The 26,239-nt window shown below is 47.3% G+C and overlaps 11 non-coding genes across 11 annotated transcripts; 8 read left to right on the top strand and 3 right to left on the bottom strand.

Moving 5' to 3' along the window:
- Positions 1–1,562: 1,562 nt before the first annotated feature.
- On the top strand, positions 1,563–1,635 carry trnav-cac (transfer RNA valine (anticodon CAC)). Its single transcript has one exon. It is a non-coding gene; the product is annotated as a tRNA-Val (tRNA).
- Positions 1,636–2,269: 634 nt separating this feature from the next.
- On the bottom strand, positions 2,270–2,341 carry trnad-guc (transfer RNA aspartic acid (anticodon GUC)). Its single transcript has one exon. It is a non-coding gene; the product is annotated as a tRNA-Asp (tRNA).
- Positions 2,342–3,537: 1,196 nt separating this feature from the next.
- trnav-aac (transfer RNA valine (anticodon AAC)) lies at positions 3,538–3,610 on the top strand. Its single transcript has one exon. It is a non-coding gene; the product is annotated as a tRNA-Val (tRNA).
- An 847-nt stretch (positions 3,611–4,457) lies between these two features.
- trnae-uuc (transfer RNA glutamic acid (anticodon UUC)) lies at positions 4,458–4,529 on the top strand. Its single transcript has one exon. It is a non-coding gene; the product is annotated as a tRNA-Glu (tRNA).
- Positions 4,530–4,980: 451 nt separating this feature from the next.
- trnav-cac (transfer RNA valine (anticodon CAC)) lies at positions 4,981–5,053 on the top strand. Its single transcript has one exon. It is a non-coding gene; the product is annotated as a tRNA-Val (tRNA).
- A 9,869-nt stretch (positions 5,054–14,922) lies between these two features.
- trnas-gcu (transfer RNA serine (anticodon GCU)) lies at positions 14,923–15,004 on the bottom strand. The gene has a single exon. It is a non-coding gene; the product is annotated as a tRNA-Ser (tRNA).
- Positions 15,005–19,079: 4,075 nt separating this feature from the next.
- On the top strand, positions 19,080–19,196 carry LOC138236890 (U5 spliceosomal RNA). The gene has a single exon (XR_011188869.1). It is a non-coding gene; the product is annotated as a U5 spliceosomal RNA (small nuclear RNA).
- Positions 19,197–19,426: 230 nt separating this feature from the next.
- On the top strand, positions 19,427–19,571 carry LOC138236885 (U4 spliceosomal RNA). Its single transcript, XR_011188865.1, has one exon. It is a non-coding gene; the product is annotated as a U4 spliceosomal RNA (small nuclear RNA).
- Positions 19,572–20,879: 1,308 nt separating this feature from the next.
- Positions 20,880–21,021, top strand: LOC138236874 (U4 spliceosomal RNA). Its single transcript, XR_011188854.1, has one exon. It is a non-coding gene; the product is annotated as a U4 spliceosomal RNA (small nuclear RNA).
- Positions 21,022–23,268: 2,247 nt separating this feature from the next.
- Positions 23,269–23,342, bottom strand: trnat-agu (transfer RNA threonine (anticodon AGU)). Its single transcript has one exon. It is a non-coding gene; the product is annotated as a tRNA-Thr (tRNA).
- Positions 23,343–25,134: 1,792 nt separating this feature from the next.
- trnas-cga (transfer RNA serine (anticodon CGA)) lies at positions 25,135–25,216 on the top strand. The gene has a single exon. It is a non-coding gene; the product is annotated as a tRNA-Ser (tRNA).
- Positions 25,217–26,239: the final 1,023 nt, after the last annotated feature.

Here is a 26,239-nt window from a genome sequence, read left to right as displayed (position 1 = left end):
CTTACTTGTTAAATTCAATGAAGCCCCTTCAGAGGGAGTCAAGGGTTAAACGCGCTCTCAGTTGGGCTGACAGATATGGTCCAGATATTTCTAAAGTACCAGAAGACCATAGACTATTTACTGCAGCTGAAATGATTTTTTCCTCAGGACTGAGTATTCAGGCAGTAGCTAATGCCCGCTGGTTACAAATTACTCGCTATGAAATGTACTCGTTTATTAACATCACGTTAGAAGGCTTAGACGCTATCAAACAAGAATTAAGGGGAGTTAGATTAATGGCACTTCAGAACAGGTTCGTGCTGGATTTACAAAATGCAGCATCTGGAGGAGTCTGTGCTTTAATAGGAGACTCCTGTTGCACATTTATTCCAGCAAATGAAAATGATTACGGAAATCTTACGCTTGCTATTCAACATTTGAAAGAACTGAGAGACAAGGTGGACAAAGAAAGAGGCATTAAAGATACACCTGCTTTTCTCTCTTGGTTAGAATCACTGTTTGGGCCGGGGGGAATGTGTTTTTTCAAGTTACTAACACCAATTATAGTAGCTGTGATACTTGTCTTCCTGTTTTTGTGTTGCTGTTCGACTTGTATTATTCCAATGCTTCGCAATATGATAATGAATATGTTTGCGCATCAGTATGTTCTGATAAAAACGGAAGAATCTGAAGTATGGGAGCCTCCTGGGAGTCCATATGAAGAATCTAACTTTTAATCATTTTCAAGAATAAAAAGGAGGGAATTGTAGTGGAAATCTAATGAGTTAATTGATTCTTAAAAATGTAGAGAGCTTTGCAAAAAAATATATTGGTGCTTTTAGATAATATTTCAAGGATATAACTGCTATGCTACAGTACGTGCAGAATTTTAGAAAACAGTTCGTCAACAAAGTACACTGTTTAGGTTAGTTTAGAAGACAATGTACCAAAACAATATATGCTGTCTGGGTCATTAGAATTAGCTGAAAGTAACTGATAAACTTTCAATAACAAATCTAGTGTTTTTCTCTCGCTCTATGAGGTAATTTGTTTTCTTTTAGAGAAAGGGGAAGTTTTAGAAGGGACCAAGTGCTGAACTTTTTTTACAGCGCAACGTCTTATAAAAGCCCTGTACTGCTTGTAACTAATTGAGTCTCTGATGCACTTTGCGAAGTGGCAGCAGGGCTCCCAATATTGCAATATTGAAATAAAGACCTTACTCAGGTGAGAACTCTCTCTTGTGGCTTCCTTGATAGTTAAATTTCCACGACAACCCCCTTCCTTGAAATGGACTCCGTGAATGCTTTTACTGCTGCCACCCTGATGAAGGCTCATTCAGAGGATGGCTGGCAGGAAATTGGTAAGAAGAAAAAGAAAAAGAAGAAGGTAACAGGTGAGACCGAAGAGAAATGTGTTTTGTAAAGACTGGTTCCACTTTCTTATGTAATATGGATCTAAACATAAGGCGTGCTGGTCAATGGAGAGAGAGCACGGTCCATCAGCGCTCCCCAATAAAGGCACTGGAAGCAGCTGAATCGCATTGGCGAAGCTCAGCGCTGGGCCGCTGGGCACATCTGACCACAGTTTCCGTAGTGTAGTGGTTATCACGTTCGCCTCACACGCGAAAGGTCCCCGGATCGAAACCGGGCGGAAACAGACCAGACTTCTTCTGTCGCCACGCACAAAAGGGGATTTGGGATTCGCCTAGCGCTGTGATCAAACAGACCCACTCACCTCTTAGTGTGGCGGGATCTGCACAGTGCATGTCGCAGCGCATCCTGCTTTCACTTCAATGCGCGTCCTGATGTACCCCGGTCTCCCGCGTGACAGGTGGGGACAGGTGACAGGTCCACGTGACAGGTCCTATACTAACGAGGAAGACATCTCTCTCTCCGACCCCCGGCATCGTGTCCCGACCCAACGTGCTGGAAGCCGACTCGTGCTGTGATTCCTTTACGGGGCAGAAATGACAACCGAGGAGCCGAGAGATCATTTCAGCATTTCGCGTCTGAACGGAAAACACAAACGACCAACTCGGAATGATTTGCCTTTGACGCTTATCAAAGCGTTCTTTGTGCATCGAACAGACCCACTCACCTCTTAGTGTGGCGGGATCTGCACAGTGCATGTCGCAGCGCTCCCTGCTTTCACTTCAATATGCTTCCTGATGTCGAGTCGTGTGCCGTGCGGAGGCTCTGAAAGCGAGAGCAATGAAAAGGTGCACGACGCTGTGTTAGAAAACAGAGAAGTGAAAGGCAGTCCTTTCTCTAAGGAGGTAAAAGAAAAGCTACTCCCCGTCGGGGAATCGAACCCCGGTCTCCCGCGTGACAGGCGGGGATACTTGCCACTATACTAACGAGGAAGACATCACACGCTCCGACCCCCGGCATCGTGTCCCGACCCAGCGTGCTGGAAGGCGACGCGTGCTGTGATTCCTTTACGGAGCAGAAATGACAACCGAGGAGCCGAGAGATCATTTCAGCATTTCGCGTCTGAACGGAAAACACAAACGACCAACTCGGAATGACTTGCTTTGGACGCTTTTCAAAGCGTTCTTTGTGCACGACAACTGCGCCGCCTAGCAGATACAAATGGGTTGTACAACTTTGAAGTAGCAAATGGAAGAGGGCTAAGCCTCCTCTCTCTTAGCCCAGGTTCGATCTGTCTCCCAGAATCACCAGGGCGCACGCACACACACACACCCGTGCCGTTGAAGTACTCTGCTTCATTTCTAAGGGCAACTCAACATTCACTCCTACCCCGAGTGCAGAAAAGACAGCGTCTGCAGCAACAGCAGCTCAGGTCTCTGCACAGGAGCTAAGCTGCCCCCATCTCCTCTGCTCTGCGGCTCCTACGGAGTGGAGTCCTGCCTGGAGCCGTGTTTGCAGGCGGCGGCTCCCCGCACCCTGTCTGTGCGTCGTGTCCAAGAGCTCCTGGGAGGAAGAGAGAGCCCTCCGACTCGGGGGCTTTTCCACGGTCTGTGTGAGGAGGGGCGGGTGTGTCCAGCAGCTTATCAAGCGGAAGCCTGGGGCGGCGGAGAGCTGTGATCGTGCAGACCTTGAGGTGTCACCTCTTTGTCTGCTTTCCCGCCCTCCCTCCACCCAAGCTCTGCTCCAAAGTAGCCCGGCAACCCCTCACACCTGCACGTGTCACAACCTAAGGTGTGGTCATGAGACACCCATGGGGTGTTGTTCTGTTCTTGCTAATTGTTTCCTGCCCGTCGCAGGCAGGAGTCCATGCGAGGAAGAAGCGCTGGACAGAGCTCAGAGGGCGCACCTGGGTGGCTTTCCTTCTGAGTGACGTTCCTGCAACACTCTCCCGCTACTCTTGGTGCGCTCATGCCGCAACACAGGAAGGCTGGAGCAGGTGGCTGTGGGCTCTGTGCACCGCCGAAATAGCTCAGCTGGGAGAGCGTTAGACTGAAGATCTAAAGATCCCGGGTTTCGGTGTTTTGTTTCATCGCGCCCTTTGTTCCTCTCTCCAGCGCCCCCTGCCTAAAGTGACGCGTCCCTTTCTCAGCCCGAAACGCAAGCGAGACACCAGCAGCAGTCCCTGCAGGTTTCCGTGGTGTAGCGGCTATCACGTTCGCCTAACACGCGAAAGGTCCCCGGTTCGAGACCGGGCGGAAACAGCCTCGTTTTGCACGCTCCTGTACTTCACAGAGGTATTGAGCGACCGGTCATTTGTTCCCAATGTATTTCCGGTGCCTTCATGCACTCTTGTACCAAACGCACGTTCCTTCTGTATGCGGAGCCGATCATTTGCAATTGGGCTGTGCCGACAGATCAGGACGAGCTCTGTCGGCTCAAAAGCAGCGCAGGACCTGCAACAACAACAGAAAGATTAGCATCCAGCGGGGGCTTCTTAGTGAGCCCAAGATCTCATCAAGAATCGGCTCCAGCAACAGGGCTGGGCGCATTGTTCCATTCTCCGACCACTCTCGGTGTAAACAAGTCCCTCCTGGTCTCTGCTTGAATTGCACTTTCCTGCGTTTGCTTTGGTGTAACTGGCTTCCCCTGCATGGGCGAATGTGAAGAAGATCCTTAGTAAGTCATTGAAGAAACCCGAGAAGAGGTCGGAGTGGTCTCTGTCGTTCATCAACGATCCAGTCAGGCAGTACTCCTCTGTAAAGCGCCGTTCGTTCACATCAATTGGCTTTTTTTTGCCTTCATTCGTGCAAGTAGTAAAAGCAGACACCCCTATTCTGCCTTGACCCGGATTCGAACCGGGGTTGTTGCGGCCACAACACAAAGTACTGACCACTATACGATCACGGCGAGTTACCGATACACACGTGGCAGGGCGGAAAAGGCTGTGCTCTCTTCGTGTGACATAATTCGGGAAAGTCCTGACGTTGCATTTCAACTGAGCCCCAGTATACATCGACCCTTCGACACTCTGAGTGACAACTCTCTTGCGTGTTTTCTCATATTTCTGTAGTTTGCTTGCATGATGCCCGGAACAGAAGGGTTGTGCACTCCCATATGGTCTAGCGGTTAGGATTCCTGGTTTTCACCCAGGCGGCCCGGGTTCGACTCCCGGTATGGGAACGTGTAAATTTTGCCTCCTGCTTTCCAAAAGATCAGCACTGTGTACGAAGGAGCCGCATTAAAACTACTCAACGTGCAAAACGTGCGAGAAGAGGGGGCGCTTGTTTCCAGCCGAAACTTCTCTCGTGTGAGACGAGCTGACCATCGCTGCAGGAGGTGGGAGGGTCACTCTGGTAGACAGGGCTGACCTTCGGCAATAGGATTTATACTCTCCAAGATGATATTTGCACTTTCTGGAGAGGCGATTTTCTCCACTTCAGTAGCCCGATTTCGTCGATTGCGTGGAGAGGGCTGTAGAATGTGGCGCCATCTTTCCTGCTCCGTCCATGACAGGCGTGCTGGTCTCTGGAGAGACAGCACGGTCCATCAGCGCACCCCAATAAAGGCACTGGAAGCAGCTGAATCGCATTGGCGAAGCTCAGCGCTGGGCCGCTGGGCACATCTGACCACAGTTTCCGTAGTGTAGTGGTTATCACGTTCGCCTCACACGCGAAAGATCCCCGGATCGAAACCGGGCGGAAACAGACCAGACTTCTTCTGTCGCCACGCACAAAAGGGGATTGGGGATTCGCCTAGTGCTGTGATCGAACAGACCCACTCACCTCTTAGTGTGGCGGGATCTGCACAGTGCATGTCGCAGCGCATCCTGCTTTCACTTCAATGCGCGTCCTGATGTACCCCGGTCTCCCGCGTGACAGGTGGGGACAGGTGACAGGTCCTGTACTAACGAGGAAGACATCGCTCTCCGACCCCCGGCATTGTGTCCCGACCCACCGTGCTGGAAGCCGACTCGTGCTGTGATTACTTTACGGAGCAGAAATGACAACCGAGGAGCCGAGAGATCATTTCAGCATTTCGCGTCTGAACGGAAAACACAAACGACCAACTCGGAATGACTTGCCTTTGACGCTTATATACCTCTTAGTGTGGCGGGATCTGCACAGTGCATGTCGCAGCGCTCCCTGCTTTCACTTCAATGTGCTTCCTGATGTCGAGTCGTGTGCCGTGCGGAGGCTCTGAAAGCGAGAGCAATGAAAAGGTGCACGACACTGTGAAATAAACATTAATAAACGCATATATAACGTCGAAAACACATCTAACACTAGGAGTATACAGCACTCTGCACAGTGTACGAAGTAAATTATTTTCGCAGTAATTAATTATATTTACTATATTTATTATACACGTGTAAATTAATTACTGCGAAAATAATTTACTTCGTACACCGTGCAGAGTGCCGTATACTCCTAGTGTTAGATGTGTTTTCGACGTTATATATGCATTTATTAATGTCGTCGATTTTACGGTTGCAATTCGACGTTGATTATACGTCGAGGCGACGTATATATACGTATAGCCGTATTTTCGGCGTGAATATACGTATATTCGACGAATCAATGCCCACAGCTTGGCATACAAGGGTTTTGCGGAGGGGTCTTGCCACCTGCCTGAAAAAAAAAACAGTAAAATGTTTGAGTGCCTATAGAGTTTCTATTTTTATTTTCTTGAGAAAAGTTGATACCATTTCCTGGAAACCCCGTCCCCCATCAGTGCGCGGTGCCCGGGGAAAAATCTGTAGGGGGGCGTCTGATATTCTGAGCGGGGGTGATATTTCGGTTGAAACGGAGCTGTACGGTGCAGCTACCCAAATGAAATCTCGCAGCTATGCCATTAATTAGTGCTTTATGATAGAAGATATCGACTAGCAATCTGGTATTTGCGATGAAGTTCAGTTTCACATTTTTCGTCACTCTCACTGGAGAGTATTGCCTGGAGCGAAAAGTACCATAAGCGTTCATTTTTGCAGCTACATGGACGTTCTGAATTGTTAAGAAAAAATGTTGTAAAACCAACAGAAAGCACAGACTGCTATAACTAGTCCTAGTTATATAACGATTTTAAGTATAATGATAAACTACTGCAAGGAATCGGTCCACCTGAGCAAACAGGATCGTAATGTTGACACTCAATAACGACACTGATATGTGCAGCTCCTGGACGGATAGCCCTCCTGCCCATCAAACAGACTGAGTGACTGTTCGTGTCATTTAGTGTTGTCTGACCATTGACAAAGTACAACTATTTTTTAGGGCGCAAATTAAGTTAGGTAAATCTTTTTGCCCAAAACTGAAGGGGCAACATTCCCCCCTCCCCCCGTGATGCCAGGCCTGTCCCCATCCTATTCCATAATGTCATTATATATAATACCATACAACAGTGACCGATCCTTACTAACTACATGCGTTAAAATTGCACATCAGCTCATAGCAGGGGGCACATAGCCGCGATGTATTATCAATGTTATATTTCAACCATAATATCGACAACATTAATAAACGCATACGTTGAGAAAATATCGAACCCAGCATATTTTCCGGTTATATACCACAATGCATTGCTAGTATTCGTTGGTCACAATTTTGGACACGTTTTTCAAACGTAGAAGTATATCCGCAAATATCTCAGCAATCCTCTTTTGACGAGTAAGTATGAACAATAATAATACTATCTGAATACATACAGATCTTTCTTAATATTATTTTGATAAAAATAGTACGTGAATAAGCAAAAAATGGCACATAAAATAGTGTGAATGGGGAAGATGACACAAAATTGTTTTGCCGTTTCTCTATTCTTATTCTATGTTGTACTTTCAAACTTTGGGTACTCTTTAATTAGGACAGACTTTATTGCTCAACTGCTATGATGCAAGCCAAATTTTATACATTTATTTCAGTTTTGAGCTTAGTAAACCGTTCACTTTTTAGATTATACTAAAGAAGATAATCATCATTTATTTGGGAAGTAATATTATACAATTTTCTCCTAGCTGCGGTGCTGAAGTCCCACCCTACATCAACAGAAAAAGAAATAAAGGAGCATGCAATGTGTTACTTGAAGAATGCATATGAAAGACGGGGGGCCAGGAGATCTGGACACTGAAAATAATAGGTTTTTGGTTCTAACTGTTAGGACAATTAGACAGGGTTTGCAAATAGTGGACAAAAATCGTCTTAACTTCCATTGTAATATTTTTTTTCTTGGAAATATAGAAGTTGTACATTTTAAAATGTATATTTGAATCAAAATGTGGTTTTGAGTTAGTGTGTTAATGTAATTAGTTTTGTGTTTGTCATTACTATACTGTATATTGCCATGTTACCAGAATTTGTAGCTGAAGTTTAAGACTAGTTGTGTTTTTTATGATTATTGCCCATATGTTGATTGTTGATTGATTGTATACAATGTATAATTTGAAATACATATGTTTCAGGTGTGAATGTGTATTTTCAGAATACATTTCTAAACCTAATCATTGGCTTGGTTTACTTGTTTCTACGCCTATAAAATCTATCTTTGATGTATAATAGACCTCTACCCATATACGTATAATAGACCTTTAATGTTATCCGTATAACAGACCTCTACCCATATACGTATAATAGACCTCTAAAGTTATACGTATAATAGACCTCTAACCATATACGTATAATAGTCCTCTAAAGTTATCCGTATAATAGACCTCTAAAGTTATCCGGAACTCCAACCATATATGTATAATAGTCCTCTAAATTTATCCGTATAATAGAACTCCAACCATTTATGTATAATGAACGTCTAAACATAGACGTATAATTGACGTATAACTTTAGACGTATATTAGAATTTCATTCTAGACGAATTGTAGACCACATTTAGACGTCTAAGGTATGCGTTTAATAGACGTATATTATACGTCTTTTGCCCACTGGGACTACTGAATGGCGTAGACCTGAAAATAAAACTCACGCGCAACAGAGATGCTTTCTGCTTAATGAACAACATCGGAGAACACAAACTGAGCGTACTCTCTGCATCTTTGTTTGTGAACGCCGAAGCACTCCTGACGGTCGCACCACTAAATACCTAAATACCCCATAGACCGCGTACAGATGAAAGTCTTCAGCCTGCCTGCAGGGAGCCATGTGTGTAACCAAGAAAACCTCTTTCTCGGACAGTTACCCAAAGTGGTAATTTTGGGGTTTGTGGACAAAGCGGCATTCAGCGGCAGTTTTACACAAAACCCCTTCAAATTTAAACACTACAACATTAACTTTCTGGCTCTCTACACGGACGGTGAACAAATCCCGACTAAACCGCTTCAACCGCTTCAACCAGACTTCCAGAATGGACATTGCGTCGGTGAATATTTTAATCTGGTGGAAACATCCGGGAAGCCTCTGAAAGTCTTTTTTTGTGTGTAACAAAGTTGCATTTTCATGTCCGGACGGGGAGACTTTATCATTCCGACATGAAGCCACCCTTAAGTCCTCTGAGGCGTGTCTGTCTGCAAGGCTTGTATTTTGGAAATGTTTTTTTGAAACGGAGAACGACTTTGAAATAGGCTTCCGCCGGCGCCTCGCGATCCAGGTAAGATTGTAGCAAGAACGCAGCGGTGGCGGGGTTTGCTGTAGTCGTGGCCGAGTGCTTAAGGCGATGGACTAGAAATCTATTGGGGTCTCCCCGCGCAGGTTCGAATCCTGCCGACTACGTTGTCCACCTCCTGTCGTTGTGTTCTGGCGCAAGCAAAGAAGCGCACCTCTTTGCTGTTCCTGGTGGTTTTAAAACGCCAAATCGCTTGTACCCGCTGCCTTGGAAATAAATTCTTCAGCGTCTGCAAATGGCATTTTGCAGCTGGAAGCAGATGTCGACGCGTTTTGCACAGAGCACCAAAAAAGCGTCTTTTTTTAAGGTCCAGGCACTGAGCATTGGTGATTTAGTGGTAGAATTCTCGCCTGCCACGCGGGAGGCTCGGGTTCGATTCCCGGCCAATGCAGTAGCTTTTGCAGCGAGCGGCTCCATCACTTGCATCCCCTTGCAACTTGCAACTGAAAACCCACTGAAGCTAAGCAGGTGTGAGCCAGGTCAGTACCCGGATGAGGGTGAGCTACAGGGAAAAACAAAGCTTCCAGCTGGAAGCGGTGTTAATGGTGCCGGCGGGGGGGCATTCACCCTGAGGTCTGTGCGGGTCCCAATTCCCCAGCATAGTGACAGAGAAATAAACATATTTTGGCAACTTTGGTCACCCCCATTTAACTTCTGGGGCAGGAAAAGCACACTTTTCAAAACTTGTTTTTCAGCTCGAAATAAACGTATTTTTTCAAACCTTGGAATCCCAATGTAGCTGCCTGGCTCATTAGAGCCCACTGAGTCAGCCCTTAACCCCACTGTGCAGAAGCTGTCAAAACGGGTTTTTCAGCAGAAATAAACACGTTTGGGCAACTTTGGTCACCCCCATTTAACTTCTGGGGCAGGAAAAGCACACTTTTCAAAACGTGTTTTTCAGCTCGCTGTGACCTCTGTTTTACATCTCATCCAAAAGACAGCGCCCTTTTACAACACAGCGTCTCTGTCACTATCATAAGTGACTGCCATCATAAGAATATGAGTCCAATATTTTAGAATATAGTCGGAATGACTTCTAACCTTACCTGTGGTGTCTTTAATCCCTATTGCTCAATGCATGGTGTACGTACTGCATAGATGTGTCTTGAGAATGAGGAATGGGCCCCTGAGACCGTCATTTACCTGTTTCACAAATGATCGTATTTTACTAGAGATTCTGTTTGGGATTCAGATGTGCATTCGGACAGCAATCCCTTTCAAGAAATGATACGTACTGGATGAGGTCAAAGGTGCTGGAACACTGTATTTAGGATGTGTTTGCAGTGATTGTGTGTCTCCTGCTTCATCGCAGTGATATATAGATGTGCTCCTGTAATTTATTGGTACATGCCCAGGGCAGTAAGCAGTCTGAGGATTTATTTCCAGACGGCATAGAGCAGTGAAGCAGTGAAGTAGTGCAACACACTGGATCATTATATTATTAGAATCTATTCTACTTAAATTATTACATTATACACAATTTGAGTTCATTTTAAAAAGTAAAAGGTAATGAAAGGAATGCATTTTCATAAGAAAGATAATACCGATATGCATGTGATAATCTTCCTTATATCATGTAGTGCGTCAGTTGGACACTTTGTGGGCTTGAAATACAAAGCAAATCATGTTCTATGGTACAAGTTAAATACAAAACGTAAGCTTTTATTTTAATTAGATTTGTTTATAAAGCATAAGCAATCATTTATTACATTAATATATGTGAAAATGACATTTTAGCATCATAATATTACATAAAGGTCTCTAGCTTCAACACAGTGATATATATATATATATGCTCAGTGATTTATTGGTACATGCCCAGGTCAATAATCAGAATGCAGACGGGCTACAGGTAGTGTTGTGAAATACTTCAACACACTGGATCGCAGATTTAGACCCCCTGCACTCTTACTCCTTAAAAACCAAAGAAATGAAGATATGTAGCAATCACATTGTAACAGGGGTGACAGTGACTTAATGCTTATACTAGTGGACTTTTGGTACCTTTAGGGTACGGTGTTCCCTGAAGGGCTCTCAAACCCCGCATTTCAGATGCCTAGCTGTATCACTGATGTGTTGCACCTCAGAATCACTTTTAACCTTACCTCTGGTATCTTTAATCCCTATTGCTCAACGCATGGTGAAAGTATTGCATAATTGTGTCTGAAAATGAGCAATGGGCACCTGAGAGACTCATTTGCCTGTTTCACAAATGATCATATTTGACTAGAGATTCTGTTTGGGATTCAGTTGTGCATTCTGACAGCAATCCCTTTCAAAAAACGATACATTCTGGATGAGGTCAAAGGTGCAGGAACACTGTATGTGTTTGCACTTATTCTGTGTCTCTAGCTTCAACACAGTGATATATATATATATATGCTCAGTGATTTTTTGGTACATGCCCAGGGCAATAATCATTATGAGGATTTATTTCCAGATGTGCTAGGGGTAGTGTTGTGAAATACTTCAACACACTGGATCGCAGGTTTAGACCCCCTGCACTCTTACTCCTTAAAAACCTGAAGCGTCTGGCGTCTCGCCGACGTCGAACACCCCCCTCAGGCTGTACTCGTACTCGGCTAACTGCTGTGGAACCCTGTGTGAGAAGCCGTTGGCCACGGTGACGGCTGGCGACCCACGGACGCCCCACTATCGGCCGGCTCCAGCCCCAGCTGGTCCTCTAGAGCCTCCCCACACGGCTCCTCCTCCCGGGCCTGGTAGGGGGCCAGCCGGTCTTGGTGCAGGACCACCTCTCTCCCCCGTGTTCGCAACCGGACACGGTAGCAGACCTCGCCCACCACCCAGAGTACCTCAGCGGGCCCCTCCCACGACGGCGCCAGCTTAGGGCTGAGGCATTTGCGGCGGCGCGGGTTGTACACCCAAACCGAGTCCCCGGGCTGGAAGGCAGGCCCCCTGCAGCGCAGGTCGTAGTGCCGCTTCTGCCGGACCCCCGCCTGTGTCAGGTGGGTCCGTGCAAAGCTGTGCACCTGCTGCATCCGCTGCCGCAGGTCCCATTCGTAGTCCGGTCCAGCCAGCGGTGCCGACCCGTCTCCGGGCGACGGGCCGAAGACCAGGTCCACCGGGGTTCACATTTCCCGGCCCAGCATGAGTGAGGCTGGGGTGCACCCGGTGGATTCCTGGACCACGGTCCTATACGCCCAGAGTGCAAGGGGGAGGTGGCGGTCCCAGTCCCGTTGGTGCCGGGACACCAGGGTGGCCAGCTGGGTGGTGAGCGTACGATTAAACCGCGCCACCAACCCGTTGCTCTGGGGATGCAGAGGTGTGGTCCGCGTCTTAGTGATCCCCAGGCACTGGCACACTCTGGCGAAGACCTGGGACTCGAAGTTACGCCCCTAGTCACTATGTAACTCCTCCGGCACCCCCAGCCTGGCAAACATCCCCTCCAGCAGTGCATCGGCCACCGTGGGGGCACTCTGGTCCGGGAGGGCGTAGGCCTCCGGCCACTTCATAAAATAATCCATGGCCACCAAGACGTAGAGGTTCCCGGCCTCGGTGCGCAGAAACGGGCCCAAAACGTCCACCCCCACCCGCTCCATAGGAGCCCCCACCTGGTGTTGTTGGAGGGGGGCCCGAGAGCGCTCGGGGGGACCCTTCTGCGCCACGCACACTGCATACGTTCGGCAGTACCACTCCACGTCCCGGTGGCAAAGACCCCAATAAAAATGGCCTCGGAGGCGCTACAGGGTTTTTTTACCGCCAAAGTGCCCCACGCCCGGCTGGCCATGCACTGCTCGGAGCACCGCCCCGCGGAGCGACCAAGGCACCATCAGCTGCCACCGTACCTCGCCACTGGAGGGTACCCGGCACCCCCGGCGCAGCACCCCGTCCTTTACCTCCAAGGCCTCCCACAGGGCGCAGGGGGCCTTGACGGACTTTGGGTGTGGGGCGAGCTTCTCTCGCGTAGACCGCACTCCGGCTACCATTCCTAGCATGCCCAGCGGTACTACGAGCGCCTAGGGGCGCTTCCTCCTCACCACCAGGCGAGGGCGTTACAATACATAGAATATGCATGTAAAACGAACAGATCTTATCGAGAGGGTTATCAGAATACAAAAGGTATATATTCAGTCAGTTACAAAGTGTTACACATATCAAGAGGACATACATTCAGTATATCATTCATTTAGACCATTTCATAAATGAACCTGGTAATAACTTCTACATTAGATACTGAAAACAAGTACATAACTCTTAGGAATTAAATTGATATCAACTGGTTGGGATAACAATTGAATTCGCGAGCAGTAATGCAGTGAAGTTGAATACTCATCCAATCTCTGGGGATTCAGATCTCCTGCGGGCACAAAGAAACAGTTGCAGGCTTGTTGCTGTCCAATCCGTGCTCTCTGTCTAGGTGCCAGGCTGTGCTGTGCGGGTTGCGACGGTGCGCTGCTGATGCTCACTGACCGGCTAGTTAGTGTTGGCTTTAACTAGCAAAGTTTGTGCACAGGAGAAAAGATGACTGTGGGTCCCAGCAAGTCAAGAAGAAGACCGGTTCGTTCCTGATGAAGAGCTAGTTCTGAATAGTGATTCAACTGTCCACAGTTCCGACCTGTTCACGAGGCCTGCTGCTGGTGCTAACCTCGGGTGGATCCTCTGGTTACTCTCTGGCAACCTCCGCTTTAGACTCTTAGAACAAAGGAAAGTTCTGGCACTCGGACACACTGGCCGTTCCGTGGTTGTCCGGGCTGAGTCTCAGGATGGTCAGGAGGCGCGCTGTGAGAATGTCCTGCCCTTGGGAGCCTTCTGCTCCTGGGCTGTCCTGCCCTGGAATTCTCCTTTGAATTCCCTTTAGAAAACTCCACAGAAATCTCTACTGAATTCCCACTGAATCTCTCAGGCTCTCTGTGTTGCCTGTTTTTACCTGGAGGAACTTCAGCTCGTTGATTGGCTGAAAGTTCCATGGGCATCAGAGTCCCACGTGGGTTACTCGGCCCTACCAGTCCCTGATTGGTTGATCAAGGTGAGATATGAGTCACTTACTCCTGACACTTAGGAATGCAGTCCAGATGTCCATCTGGCACTCCCTAGACAGATAGGCGCCAATGGATGACCATTGATCATGATAGCCAGGCTTAGCTAAGTGCATCCCCCTTTGGGAGCTGTCCCTTATCAAGGGAAACCTTAAATCAGCCTGCATGAATAGTTTCTCTGTGGCTGCACCACAGAGATGAACAGAGAGATGAGGCCTAATTTGGGAAAGCTCAGAAACACTTAATTCTTTCTTATTAATAAGCCTCGCCGCTACACCGCCCAAAGCACTTCTAAAACAGGAGATTCGCGTTTGGGAAAACAGGTCTATGGGTCTGAAACCTGCTCCACGGAAAACAGCTCTGTTGCGCTTTTGATCAAAGGGAGATTCGCTGTTCTTACTTTTTGATGACATAACACCCAAAGGGGCTTCTTTGGAGCTGGATTCCAACCAGCATCCTTAAGTTTCTTGGCAGTATCCTTTACAGTCCTCTGTTCGGTCGACAAGGGACTGAAGGGGGCAGCTTTCCTCACACATACAGTGCAATGTACTGTAGTGTTCCCCTTAATTGAATTCGCAGTTCTGCATCAAACCTCTAACTCGTTTCCTTAGCTTGGATTTAAGCCACGAAGCAGGCTTCTACTGTATAAACGTCTAGAGGAATCACAAACTATTTGAGAGGCCACCATCCCAGGGGGAACTGACAAGTCTATCCCTAAACACCTAGCGCAGTCTCTCGAGAGACCGTCAAAAATCGCTTTCTCCGCTTGCGTTGCAAGTAAGTGAAAACGCGGTCTCAACCCAGAGCCACTTGGCAGCAGCGGCACGTAAATACCGTTACTGTTACTGCTCGATACCGACGTTAGCCTACTATACCATGTTCAGCCACCGCTAGAAAATGCACGGCTCTAGAACCGGAGCAAATGACAGGAGGGCCAACGCCGAACGGGCACACGTGTCAGACATGGAGCGCGACGAGGATGGGATTCGAACCCATGCGTGCAGAGCACAACGGATTAGCAGTCCATCGCCTTAACCACTCGGCCACCTCGTCGAGGGATCTGGGCTGTCCGGACATGGGTTGGCGCGCTCCAGATGATCTTTTTCTTTTTTTTCCCTCGTACTCGAGGGTCATTTTCCTGTTCCACGTGCGATTTCAACATTTTCCTTGGGAGATGCCAAGCCAGGAATTAATTCTCCAGGACCTTAATTCTCTTCTCTTGCAGCCTGAGATCATGTCCTTCTTTTGGCTCCCTCCAGTTCTGATAAAAAATCTAATTCTTAGATTTGTTAATTTTTGCAGAGAAAGCCAAAGAGAAACGCTCACAACACTGCAGAGCTCTGCTAATTGAGGTACTGTCAGAGAGGAGCAGGGTGACGTCATCCATGTATAGAGATGTCTTTACCTCTCCTCCCCCACTTCCAGGCACTGGTATCCCATTAATGGCCTGATCCTGGCGCAAGGCACAGGCTAAGGGCTCCGTAGCCAAAACGAATAACAAAGGGGATAATGGGCAGCCCTGCCTCACTACTGAACAGACTTCAAAGGGGTGTGATCTATTGCCATTAACCATTACTCTGCTGTTGCTACCTGTGTACAGCAGGTTAATCCACTTTCTCATGATGGGGCCAAACTTCATGTGCTCAAGTACCGATGTTAAGTACTGCCGGTTTAGGCGGTCAAAGGCCTTTTCTAGGTCTACACCTAAAACGCACAGAGGGAGGGAGCGATCCTCTGAGTACAGACAGACATCCCTCAACAAGGCCAGGTTGTCGCTCATCAGGCGTCCTACTATCCCACAAGTCTGTTCTTTCCCTACCAGTGAGGCCACTACATTTTGTAGGCGCAGGAAAAGGGCTTTGGACAGGATCTTAGTGTCCACGCCTAACAGGCTGAGGGGTCTCCAGTTCTTTATGTCATTCTTTGCTCCTTTCTTAAACAAGAGAGAGATAGTGCCTTCTCTTAAAGAGTCAGGCAGCAATTCTGTCTTATAGCTTTCCTCGAATAGGAGCAGTAGCGGATCCTGAAGCAGATCCCAAAAGGTGCAATAAAATTCTTTAGGGAGCCCGTCAGCACCCGGAGTTTTCCCCTTCTGTAAGCTCTCCATAGCCTGTCTCAGCTCTTCTACTGTCAAATCCCTCTCAAGTACTTCCCTATCTTCTTCACTCAAAACGTTTTCTAGCTTTGAGGTAAAAAAATGAATTTCTTCATCCTTTACCTCTGTAGAGCTGTACAGTCTTGAGTAGAAGGCCTCGGTGCAGGAGAGGATAGCACTCGGCTCTGTTCTCTCTCGTCCCTCCTCATCAACTACACTTTCCATGACAGACTTGGAGCCTACCACTTTCCTGAAAAAGAAGCGAGTACACTTCTCATTTTCTTCCAAGAACTGCACTCTGCTTCTTAACAGCACTCCTCGACTACTTTCTTGGCTATGCTCCGGATGTCCTTTTTTAAAAGGGTGATATCCTCGAGCACATCGAAGCCACTGTGCAGCATCGTGTAGAGACGCTGCAGCTGCCTCTGTTTCCTGGCTAGCACTCCTCTCCGTCTGGCAGCAGCCTTCCTTCCCTCAGCCATGAAAAAGGCCTTTGTCCTCATCTTCACCTCCTCCCACCACTCTCCTACTGACCCGTACAGACACTGCAAGGACAGCCACTGTGATAGTTTCTCCTTGTAGCGGGATACTACCCCCTCGTTCTCTAGCAGCTTTGTGTTGAGTTTCCAGAGGCCTGGGCCAAAGACAGTCCCGCCCTGGAGTTCCACTCTACACCCTAAAGCCTGATGATCTGAGAAGAAGACAGGCTGAAGAGTGACCCCAACAACTTTCACTCTCTCTGAGACAAAGCAATAGTCAATTCTGGAGCTGCTATTCCTCCCTGACCATGTATATCCTGCTGTTGTGGGATATATACATCTATATGTGTCTGAGAGTTTAAAGTCTTGAACTAAGTTTTGCAGGGCCAGTGAGCTGGAATCCAATTTTATCGGAGAGCTAGACTGCCTGTCTGTGTGCTCTAAGATACAATTAAAATCCCCTCCCACTATCACGTCTGTGCTACTTAACAATAGGGGAGAGAGTGCCTTGAGTAGCTCCACCCTTCCTCCCACGTCAGTAGGACAATACACATTGATTAGCGGCAGGTTAACGGTCCCCCATTCCACATCCACACACAGCAACCTGCCATCTATGACCCTCTGAATACTTTTCAATTTGAAAGCCCATCCTTTGAAAAGAATGGCCACGCCAGAGGCTCTGTTGTTATTGTCCCCTGACCAAACAGAAGGCCCTTTATCCCACCTATCTTCAAAGCTTTTATACCTCTCTTGATAGGCTAAAGCACACTCCTGCAACATCAACACATCTCCCTCTCTCTGCTGGAGGTAATCAAAGACACACTGGCATTTAACTCTGTCATTGATACCTCTGGTGTTAAGAGAAATTATGTTTAGAGCCATATTACATAAGAAAGTGGAACCAGTCTTTACAAAACACATTTCTCTTCGGTCTCACCTGTTACCTTCTCTTTTTCTTTTTCTTCTTACCAATTTCCTGCCAGCCATCCTCTGAATGAGCCTTCATCAGGGTGGCAGCAGTAAAAGCGTTCACGGAGTCCATTTCAAGGAAGGGGGTAGAAGGAGGGGTGGAGGGGTTCCAGCTGTCCCCATCGCCATGCTCTCCTTCCTCCTCGCTCGGGGAGAAAACAGAGTCATTTTTCCTTTTCCTCAAGTCCAGCTCCTGGGAGCACCGAGGGGAAAGGGGTGCAGCCGATGCACCAGTCTCCTCTTCCCCCTCAACCACCAGCTGTTGCAGATCCTCCGTGATGGACTGGATGGAGGAGAGGAGGGCATCTGTAGCACTTGCAGAGTCTGAGAAAAGCAGCTCCGCTGAATCCTGGGTATCCTCGCTGGACCCGCTCCACCGGGGGGCCCCACACTGGCCCTCGTTCTGAGGAGCAGGAGTGGGGGAGGGGTCCTCGCTGTTCTCTGGGGTTTTCAAACCCTCGTGCTTGTCTGGTGCAGTCTGCGGTTGTGGGGGCGTAGTGGATTTCTCTTCCACCGGCCCCGGAGCCACAGCAGGACTGATCCTGGCTGGAGGCTGAGACTCTTTGTCCAACAAGGGTTCTTTGTTTGACTTGTTGTTTGCTTTGGCTTTTTCAGGCCGGTTTGGCTGAAACAAGCACTGCCTCATCCTTTCTCATTTTGAGTTTATAGGCGTAGGCGTGAGGGCAGTTCTTAAAAACGTGTCCTTCCGAGCCACATAAATTGCACTTTGGCAGCATTGAACAGTCAGAGGCTTAATGTCCCTGTTTGCCACAGGTCTTGCAGCATTTCACAGTGCAGGACGATGCCAGGTGTCCCACAGCACCACAGCGCCGACACACCTTTGGTTGTCCCACATAAAAAACATAGCCATTGCAGGCGCCCAGCTGGATTGTAGAGGGCAGGTGCCTTAAGCCTCCATTGACATTGTCCGGTAGCAAGCGAACCTCGAATTTCCTTGCTCCTGTTTTTATACCGTCAACATCTCTAACCTCAGTTCCATGGTGGATGGTGCAGTACTGCTTAAGCCAGGTGTGAATGTCCTCCGTCTTTGCCATTTCCGAGAACATAACAACCTCTCTCTCTGTGTCAGAGGCTGCAAGTTGATCTTCTCAAGGGCAGGAACTTTCCCTCTTTTTGCCTCAAACACATCCACACATTGTTCAAACAGAGAATAGGTAGCAAAAACAACCTCAAATGCTTTCTGACCTGGGAGAGCGAAGATGAAATACAAGTGCCGAGGTTCAAAGCCAAGTTCCTTCTGTAACACTTTTCTGCTGAACTGCATACGATCCATGAAGAGGTCATCCAAAAGCTCAAAACGTACAGCATTCTTGCGGGATCCAAAGGTTGCCATCTCAAACTGCAAAACAAACACTGCTTCCACAAAACAAGAAAACAATCCAACTACTCTAACTACAGGCTGATCAAGGTATCTCCCCTGCCAGATAAGCAGAGAGCCGCAGGCGATGAGCCCGGAGCTGAACGGGCCCCACTGGCTCGTTTGTAAGGCCAGGTGCATTGCCAACCACGACCGGCAGGGCAGAGGACTTGAAGGCGGCCTGGGCTCCTGCAGCTGTCCAGCCACGCACTCTGGTTTCTCTTCATCTCGTACAAATCTTTTGCCTTTTACTAAAGATTTCCATGGAGAGGAGCATGAATGAGTTCCATACAATTTTTGTGCTTCCCTGCCTTTGGGTGGGGCGCAGCTGGGCTGGTCAAAGAGAGAAAACAAAACCGCTCACAATCGCTCTTATTACGGCGACTGTGGCCTTCTGCTCTGCGAGTCCTCGGTCTCAGCCTGTCTGATTGGCGCTCTTTTCTTTGGGGGGCGGGAAGTGTCCGGCCGCAAATATGAAGCGTTACAGCAACGACATGCCATGAGACGATTGATAACGATTTCCATAGGATCCCCGCGGTTGCCTGGCTACCGTCAGCTTTGCGCAGTGGCAGTATCGTAGCCTGTGAGGTTTAGCCGAGGCGCGATTATTGCTAGTTGAAAACTTTTCCCAATACCCCGCTTCCGCCGGTTTCCAATACAATCGGCAAAAGCAATTTTTGAGCAAGGTGTTTAAAGACAGATTTTGTCATGGTAACATCATGGTAGAAAGAAACAAGCTTGTTACGTCTCAACAGAAACGCTCTTTAGCTCTTTCAGCGTTATGCAGAGAACAGCGTCTGTCGAGATCACTTTTGAGTCAGCGCGAAACGCCGTGTGCTGTCAGTTTGATTTCATATTGCTCGTAGCGGCGCCCGGCTTTTGTCTGTCAAACGTTAGGTTGCGCTTCTTCATGCTGCATCGTCGGCATGAGTGGAGCTCTTTAAACGTCTGTACTTACTGCGCCCCATAAGAAATTGTTTGTCCCCGTTCAAAAGAGATTGTGCGATGTCCTGCAGCGTTCACAAAGCAAACCTTTGACAGTTTGAAAAGAGGAATTTATTCTGCTTCCTGTGCGTGCAGTAGTTACAAAGTTGAACGTCTTTACACGATCTGCTGCAGTTTTCAGTGGGCGGGCTTTGTCAGATGGCTTTGAAAAACGCACTGTGTTTCGGCTCGGGAAACATCATGAGCAGTGTCCTGCATGTTTTCTGTGTATAGCTGTCTTTTAACGCATACAGAATTCATTCGAAATCATTGATTTCTCCAATTAACAAGGGTCCCTTTTTGAACCTGCGAGAAGCATTCTTTCAATGTAACAGATTTACTCCGAGGAAAGGCAGCATGACATTAAGAGTAGCTCAAGCTTTCAGCACCCGTATCGGACTGCGTGTATGCAGACACCGCTCAGAATCCCCTGTAAGATTCTCCCTCAATTCCGTTGTGCAGTGCTTTACCTCTTTCAAAAGGCTTCACTTTCCTAGTCACATTCCAAGACTCATCGAACCCGGGCTGTTTCCTCCAGCGGTATAGTATTGCAGTGAGACAGCACGATGCCTGCAAGACTATGTCACGCTAAACGCCACAGATTGTGTTTGTCCCTTCGTGTCAGTCGTCCTGCAGCCACGGGAAGTGGGACACAAACATGCTGCAATGCTTTCAGGACGTTTGGATTTGTTTGTGCAACATCCGAGAAGAGTACTTGTGGCTTGAATGTGAACTGTACGTGCCCGCCCCCTTTCCTCTGTAGTGCATGAGTTCCTCCCGGCATGCCCTTCGTCATTGTTCTGTCATCTTGTATTTAAAGGGTTGTATTTCTGCTGCTGAAAATAAGCAACGGTTTTCTCACAACGCCCTTTGTTCCCGACGGAGCCCTTGTCTGTCATGAAATTCTTTAAAACCTCAAGCTAGAAGAAGAAGACGACAAATATGAAGCGTTACAGCAACGACATGCCATGAGACGATTGATAACGATTTCCATAGGATCCCCGCGGTTGCCTGGCAACCGTCAGCTTTGCGCATTGGCAGTATCGTAGCCTGTGAGGTTTAGCCGAGGCGCGATTATTGCTAGTTGAAAACTTTTCCCAATACCCCGCTTCCGCCGGTTTGCAATACAATCGGCGAAAGCAATTTTTGACAGTCTCGTCAGAGCGCGACATAGTCTTGCAGGCATCGTGCTGTCTAACTGCAATACTATACCGCTGGAGGAAACAGCCAGGGTTCAATGAGCCATGGAATGTGACTAGGAAAGTGAAGCCTTTTGAAAGAGGTAATGTCGACGCTTTTTTTTTTTTGGCGTGGTACTAATAACGCCAAGGCTGGGGTTCGAGCCCCGTACGGGCCAGGTCCTTTTCTCCTCTCTTACAAAAGCTGTTAGGTTCCTTTCCGTGGTGAGATGGGTTGTGATGCAACGCTACCACATAGTGCCGACAGACAATTAAATGACAAAAATGAAGAGAGTTAAAGCAGCTGGAGAGGTTTTCTTACAACTTTTGAGCTGACACAGTTTTGGAAAATGTTTTCTTCACGCTGCACTGTACCACATAGGCAGCCAAGAGTCTCCAAAACAAAACAGCATTGACAGTCATATAATGTCCATTAACCCCGGTTTTAAACACAGTATCATGTCTGCCATCATAAGAATATAAGTCCAATATTTTAGAATATAGTCAGAATGTCTTCTAACCTTACCTGTGGTGTCTTTAATACCTATTGCTCAATGCATGGTGTACGTACTGCATACATGTGTCTTGAGAATGAGGAATGGGCCCCTGAGACATTTACCTGTTTCACAAATGATCGTATTTTACTAGAGATTCTGTTTGGGATTCAGATGTGCATTCGGACAGCAATTCCTTTCAAGAAATGATACGTTCTGGATGAGGTCAAAGGTGCTGGAACACTGTATTTAGGATGTGTTTGCAGTGATTGTGTCTCCTGCTTCAACGCAATGATATATAGATGTGTTCCTGTAATTTACTGGTACATGCCCAGGGCAGTAAGCAGTCTGAGGATTTATTTCCAGACGACATAGAGCAGTGAAGCAGTGAAGTAGTGCAACACACTGGATCATTATATTATTAGAATCTATTCTACTTAAATTATTACATTATACACAACTTGAGCTCTCAGCACCGTACTGAGCCCAGGTGTTTTTCTAAAGCTGTCAGGTGCAGTTCATTTACATGAAGGAAATCTCTTACTGGGTACGATTACAATGCAGTAAGTAGCACAGGCTACTTAGGGAGTAGGCTGATGTGTTTAAAAACGACCCGAGCCAGCAGGAGTCGAACCTGCAATCTCCTGATCCGTAGTCAGACGCGTTATCCATTGCGCCACTGGCCCTGGTGTGACACTGCAGGACTGTAACCCAGTGAGCTTAGCACTGCAACTAGTAAAATATTACCCCCGGTCCATTCTTTTCCAAAAGTGAGAAACACCTGTTTTCTACATTTTGTCTGTTTTAAAACCATATCTCTTTAAACCAAACCAAGAGTTTGTCTTTTGCACTGATATTCTGATTCATTTCGATTTCAAAGAAAAAAGAAACATTACCTTCCAAAGCATCATAAAATTGTCCCTTCCTCCAGACTCTACTTCTCTCTTGTAGTAGTACAGCAGACCTTTCCAGGTGAGCAGATCACAGAGTCCAAAATGAGCTTCCTCCATCAAGCAAAGTACCTGAACATGACTCTTTCATCATAAAAGCGCCCCTGTAATAAAGAAATTAAATCCGAAATCAAGAGGGCAGTTGCCTACTGAAGTTCAAGAAGTCATAAATTTTAACCTAGCAACACATTAAAGGCTGCATCTATACAAGTACGATTCTAGAAATGCTCACCAGATTACGTTTTAAGAAAGAACTGCGCCTCAGGTTCCGCCGAGATCTTAACTCGGATGGCAGGATTCAGAGTCTGGTGTGGAATGATGGCGCACGGAGGGTCCACATACTGTGGATCCCTCAGTGTTCTTCCGCGTGTTCAAACCGCCAGCGTGTGACTCCCCTGTCCCCGTGACCTCATTGCTCTGCTCTCGCCTCTGTGCAGCTGAGCCCGACTCATGGTAAAGTGGAAAAAAATATGCCCTCAACGTGAGATTTACTCTGGAGTGAGGATAGTTGTTACCTTCTTATCGTTGAAACGGATGTATGTGATATGGCGACTAGGTTCTTCTCCATTAGCAGGCTTAAGGTTAAAGAAAAAAACATTGCTGACTTCTTTTTTTTTTGCCAGCTGCGAGCGCTGATTAGCGAGGTTTGTATTTCATGTTTTGCAAGTTGCATCCATTTTAAGAAAAACAAGTCGTTCAAGACAGGAAATGAATACTTGCATTTAATTAAGTCTAGACGTATGCGGTTGTCCATAATGACCAGTTCTGTTTGAGAACACAGAACAAAAAAAGGCACCGCTGGGATTCGGACCCAGGATTTCCTGTTTACTAGACAGGCGCTTTAACCAACTAAGCCACGGCGCCCCGGAAGTGCTGTCCTTTTGCAGCCACTTGGACACACCACTCAGACACATCTGCATTCGGTGTGTGCTCCGCCTGCTCGCTGAGCAAGTTGCCACCTTTACATACAATAGCAACATCGACACCAAGAGAAAGGATGACAAATGGCTTTTATTGGACTTTTCATGTCCAAGGAGCTCAATGTGCTTTCTGTGTACAGCAGGGCCACTGAACTCCACACTGGCCACTGAACCACAGCAGTGGCTTGCTGGCTTGACATCTCCCAAGGAAAATGTTGAAATCGCATGTGGAACAGGAAAATGACCCTCGAGTATGAGGGAAAAAAAAGAAAAAGATCAACTGGAGTGCGCCAACCCATGTCAGGACAGCCCAGTTTTGTTGACGAGGTGGCCGAGTGGTTAAGGCATGGGGTCGAATCCCATCCTTGTCGCTCTCCATGTCTGACACGTGTGCCCGTTCGGTGTTGGCCCTCCTGTTCTTTGCTCCGGTACTAGAGCTGTACATTTTCTAGCGGTGGCTGAACATGTTATAGTAGGCTAACGTCGGTATCGAGCAGTCACAGTAACAGTATTTACATGCCGCTGCTGCCAAGTGGCTCTGGGTTGAGACCGCGTTTTCACTTACTTGCAACGCAAACGGAGAAAGCGATTTTTGACAGTCTCTCGAGAGACTGCACTAGGTGTTTAGGGATAGACTTTGTCAGTTCCCCCTGGGATGATGGCCTCTCAAATAGTTTGTGATTCCTCTAGACGTTTATACAGTAGAAGCCTGCTTCGTGGCTTAAATCCAAGCTAAGGAAACGAGTTAGAGGTCTGATGCAGAACTGCAAATTCAATGAACGGGAACAGTACAGTACATTGGACTGTATGTGTGAGGAAAGCTGCCCCCTTCTGTCCCTTGTCGACCGAACAGAGGACTGTAAAGGATACCGCCAAGAAACTTTAGGATGCTGGTTGGAATACAGCTCCAAAGAAGCCCCTTTGGGTGTTATGTCATCAAAAAGTAAGAACAGCGACTCTCCCTTTGATCAAAAGCGCAACAGAACTGTTTTCCGTGGAGCAGGTTTCAGACCCGTAGACCTGTTTTATTTGTAGGGCAGGGCGCATTCCCAAATGCGAATCTCCTGTTTTAGAAATGCTTTGGGCGGCGTGAAGTGAAAATAAGAAATGGGCTCCAGATGCACATGGAAGCCATCAAGTGTTTCATCCGAGCTGTTTCAAAGACTGCTCAAGAGCTTTCCTTTCACAGAGGTGCAATGATTAATGATGGGGGTGCACCCTTCAATGCGCCTTACGACTCTAGGGAGTGATTGAGACGATTCGTAGCGTGTGCTCATTTCCCTCTATTCCCCGTGTTGCAGTGGTAGGATGACGTAAATTTCTGCTTCGACACGTAACGGCGTTATAATCAAGTGCAGGAGCTGAGGGCTTTTGTTTTGTTTCGTTTTCCATGGCGTTTGTAAGCACGCAAATCAAAGGCAATTCCTGCGTCTAACAGGAATGTAAATGCTTTGGAAAGTGCAGTGTGGTGCAGCTTGTAAAATCCTTATCCACATTTGTGGTTTGTTGATGTTTGTTCTGTCTGCCAAAGCTGCATTTTGACATCCGGACGGGGAGACTTTATCATTTGAACGTGAAGCCAGCCTTAAACCCTCTGAGGCGTGTCTGTCTGCTGGCACGTATTTTGTCAAAGGTATTTTTTTTTTTTTAACGGAGAGCGACTTTGAAAAGGTTTCCGCAGCCACGTCGCACTCCGTGTTAGATTAAAGGAGGAATGCGTCGATGGCGAACTCGCTGTAGTCGTGGCCGAGTGGTTAAGGCGATGGACTCGAAATCCGTTGGGGACTCCCCGTGTAGGTTTGAATCCTGCAGACTATGGCGTCTGCCGCACGTCTCCTTGTGCCTGCGCGGCAAAAGCGTGGTGCCGCTTCTCCTTTCCTGGTACTATAAAAACGCTAAATCGCTTGGCCCTGCTGCCATGGAAATGAGTTCTTCAGATAACCACACATCTTGCGTTTGCACCTCTGGTGTTCTACTTATGCCTTTGAAAACCTAATGAATAAAACTGAAAGAACCGACACAATATGTAGGTGCTCGTAAAGCACGCATTAAAGAACTGTTAACAGCAAGGGTTTCAGTGGGTTAACTGAGGAGAAGGCGTGATCGCTAATTGTTGACTTTGTATTTGGTGTTAGAAACATTCTTACTGTGCATGACGTGCAACAAATGTAGCCACAGAAATTGCATCACGCTTTCATGTATGCTATTGCAGACACCAACGTTGCCTAGATAGAAAACCGAAATAGCCGTGGGTTTGCTTGCTGGTCTGAAGGATCTCTCTTCGAATCTCTATCATTTGTCAATTGAAGTAAAAGGCGCTCCAATCTGATACGTTCAGAATCAAACCCGCAGCTGTTGTTCGACTTTATTTCTTGACTAATTACAACTGAGTGTCGCATGAGCAGTTACGTAAACTTGTCTGATATATTTGACAAATGCCGTTCTTCAATTAAAACTAACAGTACATTGTCAGGGACATTCAGTTCTATACAAACAAGAGACAGACAAGAGAATGTTTCTACCTTTCATGTGGACTACGTGTTGACTTAATGATCGGAATAATTGAAAAGTTCGGGTTCATAGCCGATGCAGTGCGTGCTAATTAGAACAACAGCAACGCTGAGCTCTCAGCACCGTACTGAGCCCAGGTGATTTTCTAAAGCTGTCAGGTGCAGTTCATTTACATGAAGGAAATCTCTTACTGAGTACGATTACAATGCAGTAAGTAGCACAGACTACTTAGGGGAGTAGCCCGATGCGTTTAAAAACGACCCGAGCCAGGCAGGAGTCAAACTTACAATCTCCTGATCCATAGTCAAACGCGTTATCCATTGCGGGACT

The sequence above is a fragment of the Lepisosteus oculatus genome, unplaced genomic scaffold, assembly GCF_040954835.1.
Source record: "Lepisosteus oculatus isolate fLepOcu1 unplaced genomic scaffold, fLepOcu1.hap2 HAP2_SCAFFOLD_94, whole genome shotgun sequence".
NCBI classification, from domain to species: Eukaryota; Metazoa; Chordata; class Actinopteri; order Semionotiformes; family Lepisosteidae; genus Lepisosteus; species Lepisosteus oculatus.
The sequence above is the reverse complement of the archived record's forward strand: the minus strand, read 5'-3'. Positions and strand labels throughout refer to the sequence as shown.